We start from the raw sequence: 18,097 nt of genomic DNA, 5'->3' as shown, positions 1-18,097 counted from the left end.
GTAGATGGTAGGGATGGACGAAGTGAAGGAGAGGAAGTACCTGTCTTGAGGAACTAGCTCACGTACAGTTAAGCAATAAAGCAGGATTACCAGGGGGAAATAGACCAGTATCCGGCAGGTATGGGTATTACTGAACCATATTTCTGCTGCTTGTGCAGTTGATGGTCTTCATTTACTCCGTTCCTTTTGGAGAGGTTACCAGTGTTTCATCCTAGCCTGATCTCAGATTCTACATCTGTTTTCCTAGTTCCATTTCTTTAAGCATCCTCAGATCCTTTATCGCTAGACCTAAACGTCTCCAAAGATGTCCAGACATGGTAACATACGAAACATTTCTCATAGTTTATTGCTTCTTCTTATCTCTTTGCCTCTCGTCCTTCTGCAAGACTGAGCACAGGCAAGGTACCATTTTATCTTCAAGGTTTATTCAGCTAGCATTAATTTAAGTACCGTTTGCTTGTCACAGGAGACACAAAGAAGCATAAGCCAGCTTAAGGGACCAACAAACCAAAAGAAGAAAAACGCCTGTATTAGCTACGTAAAGCTAAGCTGCCCTAACAAAAAGACCCCAGACAGAGAATGTAGAAGTTCATTTCTTTCACATGAAACAGTCCAAGGTGGGCATTCCAGATAAGCAGATGGCATCACCCCACACAGCCAGGTTCAGGGACCAGGTTCCTTCCATCCTATTTCTTGACCACCACCTAGGCAGTATTGTCATCTGCATGGTCACAGCTGGGTTGCAGATGCATCAGTATTCTAGACCTCAGGAAGAGGCGATAAGAGCACAGAGGAGTCTTACCCACTTCCTTAAGGCATTGGCCAGAAGTGACACAAATAAATTCCACACTTGTTAACATTGGAAAGGATGTAGTCAAATGGCCACACCTGGCAAAGAAGGCTGGAAAATGTAATGTGCTGGGGCATCCACGTGCTTTGTTTTAATTGTTTTAGCAAAGGTTTTCAGGAACGGTTACCAGTCCCCACAACAGCATGTAAATAAATGATTACAAAGCAATGTGGTAAGTATTACACTAGGAAAACACGTGAGGTGCTATGAACGCGCAGTGGGAAGTCACGGGCTTCACCGGAAGTAAAATTTGAACTGTTTCCAGAAGTAATGACTAGAGAAAAATAGGGCATTCTACACAGGAAAATAAGATCTTATGCCCAAGTACAGAATACAGACTAGCTTCGAGGGTTTCAGGGAATGGAAAAATTTAGTATGGCTGAGCGCAAGTGCCCATGAGATGAGGAGTTATGGGAAATAAGGTCTATAATATAGAGAGGATTCTGCTAAGGAGTAGCTTGGACTTTATCCTCTAGGGATAGTGAGGATCCACCAGAATTTTATGAGTTTAGGACTAGCATGATCAGGTTGGTGGTGGTGATGTGAGGATAGACTGGAGGAGAAGAGATTAAATGAGATGAGACCAGTTAGAGGTATATTCAGGGAGGTCGTGATGAGAATTAAAGTGGTTATCATGGAGATGGGAGAGGAAGGAGTACATTGCTAGGCAACAGAGACTGCAACTTGCTGCTTAAATGAGAAAGAGAGATGAGTGCTTCCTACTTTTACAAGGTGGATGATCAGTGATGCCGTTAGCCAATACAAGCCCAAGAGGAGAAAAGTTTACTAGGGCAAGATTTTTCATTTGTTTTTGGACATAAAGAAATTTTTCGTATCTACCAGATATCTACATTTCTGACCCATTTTTGCTGCGCGTGAGGGTAAGGAAAAGAACAGAGGGTAAGTCTAAGGACTGACTTGACTCCAAACAAATTTCTTTATTTTTTAATTATGTGAGCAAACATCTGGGAGAATGTTGTTATCTTAGCAATATGGGGAAGCAATTTGGCCTAGTCTAATCTGTGACAGTAAGACTTCTAATGATTCATCACCACTTTTACAATGACAGAGTAAAGCATGCAGCATTGTGGGTTTTGACACAATACTCATTCATGTTCAGCCACTCTGCACCTCCATATGCCAGGTTCTGTACTAAGTACTAAGGACACAACTCTAAAACGACAAACACAGTCCCTGCTCTCAAAAAGCTAAGGACTGAAAAGTGTAAGAGTTAGCTACTTTGTTTGGTGAGGGTGGAATTATGTGTAAGGGCTAAGGGTAGGGGCTCAGAAAATAGTTTTCCAGGTTCTAGGCAAAGACAAAGGCAAGAGAATACATTGTACATTTGATGACTGAAGAAAGTCCAGTATTGCCGTAGAGTAGAGTATGAGGGTACAGTTATGAAAAGAAGTGAGACTGGAGAGTGAGCAGGAACTAGATTGTGGCGAGCCTTCTCAACCTTGTAAGAGAACTTGGAAAGAAGGCTTCTAAGAAAGGGAATGGGGCTCCCCTGTTGGCGCAGTAGTTAATAATCCACCTGCCAATGCAGGGGAGATGGGTTCGACCCCTGGTCCGGGAAGATACCACACGCTGCGGAGCAACTAAATCTGTGCACCGTAAGTACTGAGCCTGCGCTCTAGAACCTGCAAGCCTCAGCTACTGATCCCGCATGCCACGACTACTGAAGCCCACATGCCTAGAGCCCGTGCTCCACAACAGGAGAAGCCACCACAATGAGAAGCCCACATACCGCAATGAAGAGTAGCCCCTGCTTGCTGCAACTAGAGAAAGCTCGTGCAAAGCAACAAAGACCCAACACAGTCAAAAATAAATGAAATAAATAAATTTATTTTTTTTAAATAGACTTAAAAAAAAAGTAAAGGAAAGAAAGGGACTGTATTTCTAGGGAATATCATTCCAGCTCTGATAAGGGGAATATATTGGAGGATGATGGGAAGATGAGACTAATGCAAAACTAGTTGGATTATGATGACCAGGATGAGACAGTGGAGATGGAGAAAATATTTTGATGTGAGGAGAGTCAACAGGACCTGAATTGGTATTAGAATGGAAAGCATCAAGGTTGGCACCCAAATTTTTTTGGTTTGGGCAACTGTGTGGATGTTCTATCATTAACAGAGAAACTGAAGTCAGGAAGAGAAGCACGTTTGTGGGGGAATGATTAGCTCAGTTTTGACATGCTGAGTTGGCAGTGCCTACAAGACTGCCAAGTAGAAATGAACTACGCTATCAGATATATTGACTGAAACTCAAGAGACAGAGATTTGCAAGTGATTGGACTGAAGAAGTCCAGCAAATGTTCAGTGAGAAGCCCAGCAAATGGTGGCTGTGCAGCAAGGTCCTTGAGGAGCAGCAAAGAAGGAGACCTCTGAGGACTAAGGAAGAAATCAGAGGAAGGAATACCAGGGGAAGAGAAATGCTCTGAGTCAGAGGGCTGGTAGACAGTATCGAATGCTATTAAAGGTCTAAAGGATCCTGAAAAAGCAAAAGTGTTATTAATTATTTTAATTGCTCTCATCTACAAAAAACAACTAAATTTGGGTTTACTTGATAAGCAGGAAGGTTGAACATATTTTTATATAATTATTAGCTATTTATATTTATCTTATAAATTACCAGATCTTTTTCTATTGAATCTTTATCATTTTCTTATTGATTTGTAGGAGTTCTTTATAAATGATGGATAACAATCCTTATTATATGTGGTATATATTTTGCCTTTTATCTTTGCATTTTGCTTATGGGGTGGTTCTTTTTCTTCATACAGAAGTTTTTAATTTTTTATGGAGCCAAAAATGTCAATCATTTTTTCTGTAGTTTCTGGTCTTGTTTTCATGCCTTAAATCCCACCCCATAATTATACACATTCTCTTTTATTTTCCTCTAGTACCTTTATGATTTTTTTATTCTTTAAATCATAATATCTGGGGAGTTATCTAAGATTACATAGCACAGTGGCTGAGCAGGGCTGAGGGCCCAGTTATGGCTGATGATGCTTTGTTTGTAGGGGCAACAGTGTGTTACCCAGAGAAGCCAGTCAGCTGGGTTCATCCAACCTCGGGGTTTTCCAGGCAAGTGCACTTCATGGACAGTGAGGCAAGGTAGTGTAGGAAAACATATTGAAATGTTGGGCCATGGACTCTAAGCAGTTAAGGAGGGAAGTGAAAACAGAAAAAGTCTAGTAGGGAAAAAGGAGAGTGAATGAACTAGGAGCTTATAAGATTGTTGTTGTTTTTTTTAAGGTTGGATAAAGGGATTATTTGAGTAAGATGGTTAGAAAGATAGGAGGTTGTAGTCAAATTGGAGGAATGTCTAAATTTATTATTGCAGAAGAGTGCTGCAATGACCAGAGGTAAACATGAAGAATGGGTAGTTGAGTGGAGTGAAGGAGCAGGTCATCCAAGATCAAGGAATGGAGAGGCCCAGAGCGTTGGCTAGACGATCCATGTGGATGTTTGAGTTTCCCAAGATTACAGCTGGACTTGGATGAAGAGAAGCATCCTTTGAACATCTGGGTCTTCTCTCACCAACACCTTTGGCAACCTTCATTTATCTTTAAGAGACTCATCCCAGTTGCTAAAGAATAAGTCAGAGTTTATTAGAAATCAGTAGCAAAGACAGAATCAGAACTGTCCACCCTTCTTGCTTCTGGTGAAGTATTCATGTTGGGGGCAGGGGGGCTTGTATGTGAAAGCAACTGGTAGTGTATATAAAACACTTAATTAGCTCAGTGCCTAACACATATTAGTAGTCAATTCATTATAACAATTATGTAAGGAGGGAGATGGTTTATATGTGTCTTTAAGTTGGTGTTTGTTTAGTATTCCTTTCAAGTTTAGGGTTTGGAATTTCAGCAACCCTGGGTCCAGTATGTATTAAAATGACTGGGCAGCTTCAGCTTGAGCTGCTGTCTAGAATCCCCAAGAGGGTTGGAAATGCATCTGAGGAGCAATTAGAGCCCCATCTTTAAGCCCAGAGAAGGGAAAAATAGGCAAAGAAGAAAGTAGAAGAATATTTTTAGATTTTCGATAGAAGAACGAATACTAGTTAGTTTTCTTTCTTCTACCTTGACACATTTTCTCATTTGACTCTGAGCCACACCTCAAGAGATCAGAAGTAAATCCTGGTGTGTCCCAGGAATCTGCATTTCTTTTTCAGAAAAAAAAGCTTAATGATAATTACCTTTTTTGTTTTTCACACACACACACACACACACACTGTATTTTATTTTTACAAGAGATAAATAAACTGATACCAAACATTGTAAATGGATGACCGCAACAAAAGCAACAATGATTGCAATTACCAAACACGAAACACACTCATACTATGTCATAATATTGACATTCAGTCGGAATCTGCATTTTTAACAAGTACCCCTGGTTAGTCTGCAGTGTACACACAAATGTTTGAGAACAACTGGCTTCAGCTTTTAGGACCTGCAGTTCTTTTTTCAGTACACTTCTGGGAGATGGTGTGATGAAGGGGATCAGGGTTTATGAATATTTTATGAGTTTTTTAAAGTTTATTTTCAATCTGGAAAATACAGTGAAAACAAAATAATTGCACAAAGAATGTACACAGTAAAAAGAGGAATTTAAGATTAACTCTTGGGCTTCCCTGGTGGCGCAGTGGTTGAGAGTCCGCCTGTCGATGCAGGGAACACGGATTCGTAGGCCCGTGAGCCATGGCCGCTGAGCCTGTGCTCCGCAACGGGAGAGGCCACAGCAGTGAGAGGCCCGCGTACCGCAAAAAAAAAAAAAAAGATTAACTCTTGTCTCAGTCTTCATCCCTTCTTTTCTTCACCCAGTTAAAATAATTATTCACCATTCATCTTGTCTTAATAAAAAGTAAGTAAGCTCTTTGCTACTAAAGTTCACGTTCATTTTTATAAATTAAAAAAGAACTAATATAAACCTTAAATATAATAATGCTACTCTATAACCTGATAGCATCTTTCCGTAGTGAAGCTCAAAACAAATTAGAAAATTTATCAGTACTATTTAATATAGAACATTTCTGATAAGAAATATTATGAATATAAGATCTAAAATGATTTGTCAGTGACAAAATAGGTATTTCAACGCCATACAACCTGAGACTTACTTTTGTTGTCCACTCACAATGAGGCAGTTCACAGAAATATAACTCTTTAGTACTATTTATTGATACGTAAGTTTTACTGCAGTTTTATTTATTTATTTTTTACTGCAGTTTTAAGTTAGAAACTATGGAAGTAACGATTCTCACTATGACACTTCAATGTATAGCAACATTGCAAGAAATATAAATGCTGCAAGCCGGATTTGTTAAGATAATGTAGTTAAATATTACGAGAATTCTAACACCTATTCTATAATCTGTGTTCATTTGTTTTCAAATTTTACCTATATGACTTGGTTGCTAAATAAGATTTGTGGGTTTTTTTAGTGGCAGTGTTATAAACCTCTGTGATAGGCACTATCAGAAGTTCAAAAAGGAAATAGAAAGAACACCTATTCCCCAAGGACTAGAGAATGACTAGGACTTTGTAACTAGATCTCCAAACAGCAGGTTCAAGTAAGAATAATTCAGTGACACTAATTTTTAGAGTCTTTTTTTTAATTGCTATTTGTCTGAACCTTGCCTAGAAGTATACTGAGGGTAGTCAGACCCACTTGTGTATGCAGATACAGCTGCACTTAATTGATTCATTTCTTCACTTAACAAATATTTACTGAGCATATGCTGCATGCTTGGAACAGGAGATAAGTGGCAAATGAGACTAATGAAGACGATAATGATGATGTTGATGCTGATAAGAGTGGCTAACGTATTGAGTGCTCCCCGTGCACAAGTATTTATGTGGATTCTCACAATAACTGTATGAGGCAGATTTTATTACTGCTCCATTTTGCAGGTGAGGAAACAGGTTTGGAGTGGTGTCACTACAAATATGAATCCAAGGGCCAGATTTTTAACTAATAAACTAGCAAATATATTCCTTTTCCTCATGGAGCATATGTTCTAGCAATTCATTTATTTAACAAGTATTTATTGAGTATCTATTACGTGCCAGGTACAGTCCTAGGCCCCAAGGTACAGTGGTGAAGAGAGCAACAGGGTCATTGGTGTCATGGCTCATACCTTCCAAATCCTCTAATGAGGGTTGAAAAAAAGGAAGAAAGTATATAGATACTAACTAAAGTAACAAATTAATTACATTTATAAGAATTACCAAACTCTTGAATATAACACAATGTATAAAAAAATAAATACTGTATATTCAGATATTCAGGAAAGGTGATGTTATTTTTATACTTTAAAAGGAGTTCATTTTCATCTGTGGTTAAAAATATATATTTTACTTAAAAAAAACCTTGCTTTGCTTAATCAAAACATTCAAAAGCTGTTTCTTTCAGTTGCTAAAAGGGAAGAATTTTTATATCTAAAAATGAGAACTTTTCATGAGGTGGGAATTCACAAAGGCCTTGTATCACTCGAAGTTAAATGTTATCCAAATTTCAGAAAAATTTACAATTGCAGTGCTGAATATTACTGGGCAACACTCATTTTTTGGATGGGCAAGACCAAATCGATTGTGAAGAATGTTCAAAAAAAAGTTATACCATACACCACAGTCTAGAATTAGGAGACTGTTAAGTATTTTGCAGTCTCATCAAAGCAGTTTATGAATTACAATAGGTGACCTTTTAAAATATTTGTTACTGCATCACCCTCCTTCTTATTTAAAATTTCTTCATTGGGATAGAAATCTCTTTTGGAACTAAAACTATTCTTTTATGGGTAATAAGCTGAAGCTATTCAAGAGGATTTAAAATAAGAAAACATTGGATAGTAGAGTTTCAATATTAAATAAATAGTTCAATTATACATTTAGGATATGTCAACAATCAAAGTTGAAAACTCTTGCCTGAGCAGTCACCATTTGACATTTGGGGAAATTTGGTTAATGTATTGTAAACTACTATGTATTTAGTTTGTAAGTGAACGTTTAGGCTCCTGGTTTACATCCTCTTTTTCTCTGGTTTTTACTTTATCAGTAATAGCCTCACCATTCCCACCATTTAAAATGATAGTAGGTACAAGAGAACGTACTAAATTCTGGCAGGCAAAGCATGTGCCTGGCCTCAGTGAGCTTACACAGTGTAGCCAAAAGAGGTATAAAATATACACATAAAAGAGAAATACAACTAAAAAGAGACGATCATAACAGTTTTGTAGAAAATGGTTTAGGTAACAGGGTCAGAAGTTGCACATCATGTTCATTTATTGAGGCAACAGAGTTTGAACTGATTTTATCAGAGAAGTCATCAGTAATTTTGTGGAGCGGGGGAAGCTATCTAGACAAAGAAAAGTAGTGGGATCCCAGACAGAAGAAGCTTGGTAAATTCAGTGACATTTTGGCTGGAGTCTGTTTAAGGAAATTGTGGGAAATTAAGTTGAAGAGAAATGTGCAAGCAGCATCTAGAAGAGCTGAGGAATATGAACTTCAATTTATATGCCACAAAGAATGACTGAAAGTTTTTGAACAGGGAAATACAATGAAAGCAACATACTAGTAGGATTAACTAGCCAGTGCATGTGTAGGATGGGTTGATGGAGAAGACCAGTTAAGAGAATATTACAGTAGTTGGGGCTAGTGTTAGTCAGACTATGCTCCTTAGAATACTAATCCTGAGATATAGAGATAGTAAAAAAGTTCCTTTTGGGGGGATTTTTTTTTCTTAATTAAAAGAAGGAAACATTGCATATTAAATTTTCCTCTTGGAGTTACAATGAACATTTACACATTAAAGGCCTATACCAAAGAAACCCATAATTTCACAAACGTATTTGCACATAAAAGGCTTTGTTCATTGCATATCTATTCATAAACGTATCACTGTGTTCCACTGAAATCACTTCCAATATTTAGAAATTTTGGTCTTATCAATTACTTACTTATTAAGAAGTCCATCAAAGAAATAAGAATAGAGGGGAAAAATGAAATTCAAATTGTTTTAGAAAAGGACTTAGACATCACGTAGTCTAATCTTGCTGATCAGAAACTAAATGGCACCTTGGACTTAATGACTTTCTAGTCAAATTAAGTACTGCCTTTAATGAAAGTTGTTTGCCAGTCCTCGCTCCCTCACTAAACCATAAAATAAGATTAACCCATGTCTTATCATCTTTGTAATCTCTACATCTGGCTCATAGTAGGTAGTGGGAAAATATTTGTTGAATTGGAAAGTGATGAGAAAACTAGAGTTTATGACTTGTCCGTGGCCACACTGATGGTAGGAGGGTACATTGAAAATAAATGAATTCCAAGAATTATGTATAAAATTTTAGCCATGGGAGTGGTAAGGAAACTTGAAGACAAGAAACCTGGTATATTCAAGGTATAAGTCTACAACTAAGTAGCAGTATAATCTTGATCAAGTCGTTTAACCTCTCTTGGCCTCTATTTCCTCATCCAAGTTCCAGCTCCAAAATATTAGATCTACATTTTTATTACTATAAATAATCAAAAATTAACTGGATCTTGTGATTTCTTTTACACTGGAAATACATTCTTATGAGGGACCACATTTAAATACCAAAGACTTTTAAAGTATTCTTTATGTCTGTGCTTCTATAATATTCCTGAACTTCACAACTTTCTCTATTTTCTTATTTTCTTCTTCTTTCCAGGTTTATCAAAGGTGATGGAATCTTTAAAAGCATACCACTGTGTGTGCTTATGTAATATTAGGACTGAAAATTTTAAATCTTAAAATGTGAAAGCTCCAGTTGTCAGAAGATCATAAAGTCTTTACTTTTAAGGACTGTTAAAAATCACCTTCTGTGAGATCTCAGCTTTGGGATTTTTCTGACATTTCAAGACTTAAATTTGAAAGTGTAGAATCTCTATAAATACAGCTTTACCACAAGCCCAAAAAAGTCAAGAAATGCAAAAGGTTAGATTCTTACTAACTCCTCTCCCACATTATGCTCTAAATTGAGTTATGCATCTTAGAGTTAAATACGTAATCAGGAATACTTGATGAGGAATACAGTTTAAATTATGACATATTAAGCTTTTCTCTTTGAATTTTGGGGAATAAAATTGTGTATGTAAATCATGCAAAATCACATTTTTTGTATGTGCCCTTAAGGCTTTTTTATGTTTTCTTCACATAGTCCCCTCATTTACAACTTTATCTTGCTGTGGACTAACCATATGGGAAATCCACTATTTTAAACTTAAGCTATTTTTGTGGTGTTACTGCATAAGAAAATGCCTTTAGAGTAGAAAAATTATTATGCATTTATTTTTACCAGATTTATATAAATAAAAATTAATTTTTTCTACTGGTCATTTCTTGGGTCAATTCAAAGTATATAATTTTTAATCCCTAATATTCTCTAGAAAGTCTCCATTGCCAATGGCCAAGTGAAAATGGGAGATAATAAAGGAGAAGTGCCATGAGACCTGGCCATTTTCAACGTGTTGAAGATTTAAAATTATGTGTAATTTATATGAGACATATAAATGAAAGGATAGACTTCAGTAGGATTTTTTTTTTCTTTTGCTTTAAAAATAGGGTATTTCTCTTCTGCAGCAGCATCTCACATCTCATACATATGTGCATATTTAGTTTTCTGTGTAGCATTCGGTCCCAAGAACACTAATTATAATTTTAAATTATCAATAAGTTATAGGCTTAAAGTACAGTAGATGTTAAATTTCATATCTCTTATAAGATTTCCTATCTAAAAGCGACTACTTTTTGCCTTTATTTTCATTTTTTAAAAATTCTTGTGAACTTTATAGTCGCTTGTATTTTTCCTTTTAAAAGTTAAAAACACTCTTTGAATTTGTAGTGCACAAATAGGTATATTGCTTTTATGTCTCAGAAAGATATCACTGATGGTAATTGTCAGTACATCAGGGGTACAAGTGAAAAACCAACACATGGCCCTCAGGTCACATTGAACCACCTAAAAGTGTTTCTTTGAAACCCCTGTTGGAAGTTCTCACAAAGTGGTGTGCCATTGGTCTGTTGGTATGTCCGCTTCTATTGTTTACCAAAAAGCCTTGATTACACTGCGTTTAGGTTTTTGCTTGTTTGTTGTCTTCGAATTAGCTGGTCCCTCCACCTTGATTATGGTCACCCCAGCAAAAGTTTGCCAAACAGTAGTTCCCTAGGAGTTCTGCTATTGTCTCTGAAATCTCCACGCTGATTTTTATATTTTTCTTCTATTGAGAGGCTAACTATATTCTATAATTGCATTGTCTTTTATATTTAGTATAACACAGACAATCATGTTGAAACTTCTCGGGAAATAAAATGTAATTTCTATAGCAGGTTCAGCTTTGGGAACCATATACAAACATTAACACTTCTGTATAGACTATCACTGTCTGGGGTTTGGTGCCATGTTAGAGCCATCTATATCAGCCAGCTTCCCCAAGAATATTCTGCTCTTTTTGCATAATGGGATTACTTCCAGAAATGACTCTCTTGGCCCAAGATGCACTACCCTCTGAAATCATATTTGGGTCCTTTAAGCACTTTCAGTGTGCTTTACAATCATTTTCATTCATTATCCACTCAGTTGTTCCATCATTACTCTCTGATATGCGTAGACATTCGGCTACACAGTAGGTATGAGGTAGAGGTAGGACTGAAAACCCCAGGACAGGGAGCAAGGCCCAGTTTGGTCTCTCCTTGGCTAAATTCCATTTTGGACAGCTCATTGTTTTTCTTTGATGTGTGGGGTTTAATTGCTTATTTCTAAACATAAGGCTCAATTGGTGGGAGCTTGTGTGGGGAGAGCCATTTGCCCTTTCCTGAATTAAAAAACTGAGCATCATTAACAGTTTATTTTCCATAGACAACCACGCTGTAAGTATGGTATAGAAAGTGTTGTTTTTGACTGCACAGGCTAGTCTCTGATTTATGTCATGATCTCACAATAGCCTCTCGTGCCTGCCTGGCCACAAAGCTTGATTATTTTGTAATTTGATCTTAGTGGGGATTCCAGCCGTGCTTCCCTGCTCGTGGGCAGCAGAACGTGGCAGCATGCCTGCTCACTTGCCTAAGCTGCTATGATCAGATTATGCCTTCTCAGCATTTCCTACATTGGCTGCCTACATTGAAGTTCAGAGAAGCTTGAAGTCAGCCCACTTCAGTTTTATAGCTCTTAACAGAGACAGAATAGGAACTACTAGAGCGCTCATGGAATCTCGGCCTCACACGTGTCCACTGTTAAGAGAGTCAGAAAGTCACTCCACACTGAATATCTCTGACTATTGGTAAAAATTTTTAAGTGAACTTTTTTCATCATGCAATTTCCAGAAACCCTGTTTCCAACTTCAATGTTATTTTTAGAGCTATCATTTGGGTTTTAACTTTCAGTTTTTAGACGTTTTCATAACATGTTAAGGATCTTCATAAAAGATAGGAAAATTCTGCTTTTTGTTGTTTGTTGCTAATAACAAACCGTTACAGGACGTCATAATTAGCAAAGCATTCTTCTCTCTGTATAATTCTTTCAGCCAAGTATTCATAGAATGATGATATTTGTCAACATCTTTATGAGATAACATGACTGCATCCTGTTGAGGTTACAGAATGAGAACACAGTGTCCAACCTGGCACTGTGACATGACATGAAAAATTCAGAACCCACACTGCTTCCATTTCCTTCATCCAAAATGTTAATTGAGCACCAAGAACGTGCAGGTCCTCTGTGAGGCACCAGAGATACAGTGCTGAGCTGGATACATGGCCCCTGCCCTCCTGAGTTTACAATTTATAATTTGAAATTAAAACTCTTACATAGTAGATGTATTTAGAAGCTTTTTAAAATTATATATAATAAAATATATTACATTAGAGTAATTCCAAATTTTGTAAAATGTGAACTAGAGAGACTGAGTGTTGGAATGGACTTTAGAAATAATTTTTAGAGCCTCCTTCCTCATACAATTTAAAATCCCCTCTGTGGTTGGTGTTTGTTCATAGGAGTGAACAAAATATGCAATTCATGTTTCATTGTTCAAAAATGAAGAAATCGTGATTATGGGTTAAGATATAATCTAAACTCCAGCCAAACTTTGATTAAAACAGTTTTGTTTTCTGACATTATCATTCATACATTCAGTGGACCAGCAAGAAAGCTGGGAAAATGAAGCATAAACAATGTGGTGCCAGTTTGCTTTAAAATCCCTAATATATGTTTTGTAAACAAAGCTTATAAAACTTAGTACTCTACTAATTAAATAACAAGAAAGATTTTATGAATACATGAAAAGCCAGAATTTAAAATGCCTTCGGGGGAACAGGTGCTCTAATGACATCACTGTGTGTCACACAGCTTTTTTTTTTTTTTCCCTTGATACTTACATTTGGTCATAATGGAAAGAAATTGATTCCAAATGTGTTTTCTTGACCTCCTTCTTCATTCATGTTAGTGCCTAACCTTAAATGATGTTTCTACAATCTCGGTTGTATTTACAGTAATTATATGCATAATGTAGCATATTATTGTCCGGACTTCCTGTTTAATCAGTACAGAGCTTCTTACAAGTGCAGCTGAAAAGGGCAAACAAAATTAAAGCTTTATATACCAAAACAAGTTTGATTTGCTAAGCTCCCAGCATTCCAAAGTACACAAATTTGTTCCACTAAGTTTTCCGATGGCTTGCAGATGGGCAATGATTAATCAGAGAGCTAACTGTGAAGTAGTTTGCAATTAAACTGGAAAGCTCTGAAGCATGCTAATTGAATCAGAAAATTAGAGACACTGAACAGTAATTGGCTATTTCTCATGCAGCAGGTGCCAGGCCACTCATCTGTGGAACAAGGTATTTAAGGCACATTAGCACTAGTAAAAATACTTCTTGATATGGAACAGTTAGATTTTCTGCTCATTTTCACCATGGATGTCAAAACATACAGCTGTGCTATCTGGTACTTGCAGTTCATGTTTGAAGAATTTAAGTTAGGTAAACATATGGGAGAGAAGTGCTGGGCAACCTCTAAGTGCACAGGAAACATTTTAGAAGTGAAACCAAAAATGAGGGGCTGAGGTTCTGTTTCTTCAACTCAATCACTTTTGCTTTCTTATCATACAGAGTTAGAAGTTGAATTTTCTGTTTAGTGTTAGTTTAAAGCAACAACAGTATAAATCTACTACTGCTGTGAGCTTAGTAGATACATAAAGCCTATTCATATCATGCCTCAGCATGAGTTTATCTCTTCTAATTAGTACCACCATTTTATAGAGTGAGCACATGCTATGAAAGCTTGTTTGCCATGCCAACAGGGACCAGGACAAGTAGTTTTTCTTTAGTGGAACGATCTGCTGTAGGCTCATGAACAACTGTAACCTAACCAGTGGGTAACCAGGCAAGAAGGGGACTTAATAATTTCAATTGTACATATTTTTTTAATAATAATCATTTTCATATTATCAAGGGTGGGGCATATGACTTCTGTTTCCCATTGCTTTAATTAGAGTTCAGTATTGTTATTAGAAAGTGAAAAGTACGAAAGAAAATTAAAATATACTAAATTATACTGTGTTGGGAAGCAGAATATTACAATATTCACATGCTAATCTTATTACTTAGCAGATGACTGCAGAAAATAGTGAGTTTGAACCAAGAGACATAAATTATAAATTGTAAACAGTGCGTAGGGGATATGTTATAACTGTGTCTCATTTAAATTGGGGTAGGAAGTTTTCCCTGCACAAATAATGTTCCTACATTAAGTTTTAAAGTCTCTTTTATAATGTTGTATTAAGAACATTTGGCAACATGTTACCAAAAAAGGTTTAAGTGGAACACAGGTTTTTAAAAGTATAACACGCTACAAATATACACTTTGTGTCCCTAAGCTGTAGATTTTTTTCTAAAGTTAAAGCAAAAGCTCCTCTTTGGTAGGCCTCCTTCCCCACCCCCAGTAAGCCATGTACATTTTGCATTCTTTAGTTTGAAAGCAGTTCTGAAACATTTACATGATCAATGTCTTTTGCTTGAGGGATGAGGTTTGCTCTTCCATGGACAAGTGAGAATATATTGATCATTTTATTCTATTTGCTACTTCTAAATTCAGTATACCCCTTGAGTCGATAAGCAAGATCTAGAGCATATTCTTTTTTGTGTGTGCCTGATTGTAGCTTGTTCTCAAGATCCAAGATACATTTTTGATTAATCACGAATGCTCTGAGGTCATGGAGAGCAAATGTGTTTGTGGAGTGTCAGCTGATGCTGTCAGATAAATGTCTTAAGCTTAGCCAGGGTTCATGCCCCAGCTTTAGGCTGTGCCACATGTCTCCCCTTGTTGAGGAAGATAACAGCTACACTGGAGGCGACTGAGCTGTTTGTTCACTGAAAGGGCTGACCTTGCCATATGGGGCTACAATCAGGTGAAAGAAAGAGTATAGATGTTTTCATTGAAACTTTACAAATTTAAACTTTTCATTTGGTTCAGATGATCTTGGTATCCACTAATTTACATTCTGGGCCTTGTATCTAGTCTGATTATAACTGTTTCTTCAGTGTTTCCAATTAGTCTCCTTGGGATGAATAATTTCTCCAATATTGTTCTAGTGTATTCTGAGAGTATTTTGGCACTAGCAGTGTGTTATTAAAATACTGCAAAAGCATGAAAATGCTTATTAGGATAAAAGAGATTATTTCTCTTTTCATACGTGTAGTAGAAATTCTTATTGCTTTGTAGTTTTGGGTTTTTTTTTTTTTTCAAATCCACAAAATAAAAATATGGTCTGGGCAAAGAGAGGTCACTTGTGTTAATGACCCTTGTCCATGTACCTTCTTATCTTCAGAGGACTCATTTAATCACATTTACCCCCATTTAGAGTAATTTGTCTTCGTTTACTAGACAGAGTCTATAAATAGGAAATAATGACAAACCTAAAGTAACACCTGGAGAATGCTTTGCTTTGTACCAAGGCTTTCTCTCTTTGAGACTAAAGGCAATCGGACTGATCATATGGTGATGCATAAATAAATGAACTTTCTGTGGGCTGTTTGTGGGCATTTGCTATGGAATACCTTGCAAAAAATAAATAAATAAGTGCCTTTCTTCCATCTTATTCCAGTTTGTTCTTTTCTCTAAAGAAGTGGTCTGCTTTTCTTTCAGTAACTTCATACTGCCATGGGTAACTCATCAGTGCTAATTAGACAAAATAATGCTGTTTAAAAAAAAAGGAAGAAATAACACATCTGTCATGAACTCCCACCAGATCTCTTGGAAATGAGACGTTTTAAATATTTTATGCTGAACACAAAATATCTTGAGGAAATGGTTTTATATTCTGTATCCCAAAACAAAACCATCAGTGTCAGAGAGCAGTGCTGCTTACAAACATTCCACTTTATTTTATTTAAAATTTCCTCACACTTGAAATGTAGGTTCTACTGGCTGTATATAAAATCCAGATTGTAAAGTAGAAAAACTTAATGGAACTAGTAGAAAATGAAAGATACAATTTTATTTTTGAAAACATTGCCTTTATCAAGTGATACTAGAAAAATGTTACATTTCAGTATCTAGAAACAGTGATGTTTCATGTGTATTTGTATTACTGAATAAAATGAATTTTGGTTTGGTTTGGTTTCTACAGTGGCTAAAATGGCAAATAGACCAAGTAGAAATGAAGGAGACTGAGATTACGTCCATAGTCAAACATTAAGTTTCTGGTAGTGTGATTAAAAAAGGCAAATCAGATTGTGATTTTCTATAGTTTTCTAAATTATTGAAAGATTATGAAAGTATGCTCAACATCTAATCATTAGAGAAATGCAAATCAAAACTACAATGTGGTATCACCTCACACCAGTCAGAATGGCCATTATCAAAAACTACAAACAATAAATGCTGGAGAGGGTGTGGAGAAAAGGGAACCCTCTTGCGCTGTTGGTGGGAATGTAAATTGATACAGCCACTATGGAGAACAGTATGGAGGTTCCTTACAAAACTACAAATAGAACTACCATATGACCCAGCAATCCCACTACTGGGCATATACCCTGAGAAAACCATAATTCAAAAAGAGGCATGTACCACAATGTTCATTGCAGCTCTGTTTACAATAGCCAGGACATGGAAGCAACCTAAGTGTCCATCAACAGATGAATGGATAAAGAAGATGTGGCACATATATACAATGGAATATTAGCCATAAAAAGAAACGAAATTGAGTTATTTGTAGTGAGGTGGATGGACCTAGAGACTGTCATACAGAGTGAAGTAAGTCAGAAAGAGAAAAAATAAATATGCTAACACATATATATGCAATCTAAAAATAAAGTGGTTCTGAAGAACCTAGGGGCAGGACAGGAATAAGGATGCAGACGTAGAGAATGGACTTGAGGACACAGGGAGGGGGAAGGGTAAGCTGGGACAAAGTGAGAGAGTGGCATGGACTTATATACACTACCAAATGTAAAATAGATAGCTAGTAGGAAGCAGCCGCACAGCACAGGGAGATCAGGTCTGTGCTTTGTGACCACCTAGAGGGGTGGGATAGGGAGGGTGGGAGGGAGATGCAAGAGGGGGGAGATATGGGGATGTATGTATATGTATAGCTGATTCACTTTGTTATACAGCAGAAACTAACAAACCATTGTAAAGCAATTATACTCCAATAAAGATGTTAAAAAATAAAAATAAGAAAAATAAAGATTAATAGTAGCTAATGCCCAACCTCATACTTGCAAACCATAGTTTACATGTAAATACGGAGATTTTTTAATTCTCTTTTCTTCACGTTTAAGCACAGTTTAGTTCTGGACTAAATTTTGTAGTTATTATTGTTTTAAGTATTCCTTACCCATCATCCTCGTTTTTTCCTCTTTTCCTTATTAAGAAATACTTCATATGCACTAGAATATCAGTGATGCATACCACGTTTTTGTCACACCTTTTTCCAAAACTACTGTGCAAATGTGGTTAACCCTTTAGTTCATATTGTTCTTAGTTCCATTATTTTAAAAGTATTCAACATTGTCATGCCCAAACCAGATCCATAAAGAGATTTGGAACTGTTTTGTTTTTCACATGTAAGTATGTTTGTAATTTAGAACCAATAATTGATAACGATGTAATAAAATACTTCCTTAAGATTTGGAGATAATTCTCAACACAACTTAGACCCAACGTACAAGGGAATGGTAAAATAGACTGATTGTCAGCAAGACTCACTCAGCTCCTTCTCAAA

At 36.6% G+C, this 18,097-nt stretch overlaps 2 protein-coding genes across 9 annotated transcripts in view; both read left to right on the top strand.

Annotated features, from left to right (window-relative positions):
- Positions 1 to 18,097, top strand: part of ARB2A (ARB2 cotranscriptional regulator A) — a 427,541-nt gene that overhangs the window by 357,601 nt on the left and 51,843 nt on the right. The window lies entirely within an intron of this gene.
- Positions 1 to 18,097, top strand: part of POU5F2 (POU domain class 5, transcription factor 2) — a 92,804-nt gene extending 74,707 nt beyond the window's left edge. The window contains 1 exon segment of the mRNA XM_089908391.1: positions 1 to 18,097. This exon segment is cut by the window's left edge and continues 41,673 nt beyond it. The gene's annotated coding sequence lies outside the window, so the exon portion shown is untranslated.

Source organism: Delphinapterus leucas, chromosome 3 (assembly GCF_059928025.1).
Source record: "Delphinapterus leucas isolate spDelLeu-1000000601 "Yukka" chromosome 3, BTC_Dleu_Yukka2, whole genome shotgun sequence".
Classification (NCBI taxonomy): Eukaryota; Metazoa; Chordata; class Mammalia; order Artiodactyla; family Monodontidae; genus Delphinapterus; species Delphinapterus leucas.
The sequence above is the reverse complement of the archived record's forward strand: the minus strand, read 5'-3'. Positions and strand labels throughout refer to the sequence as shown.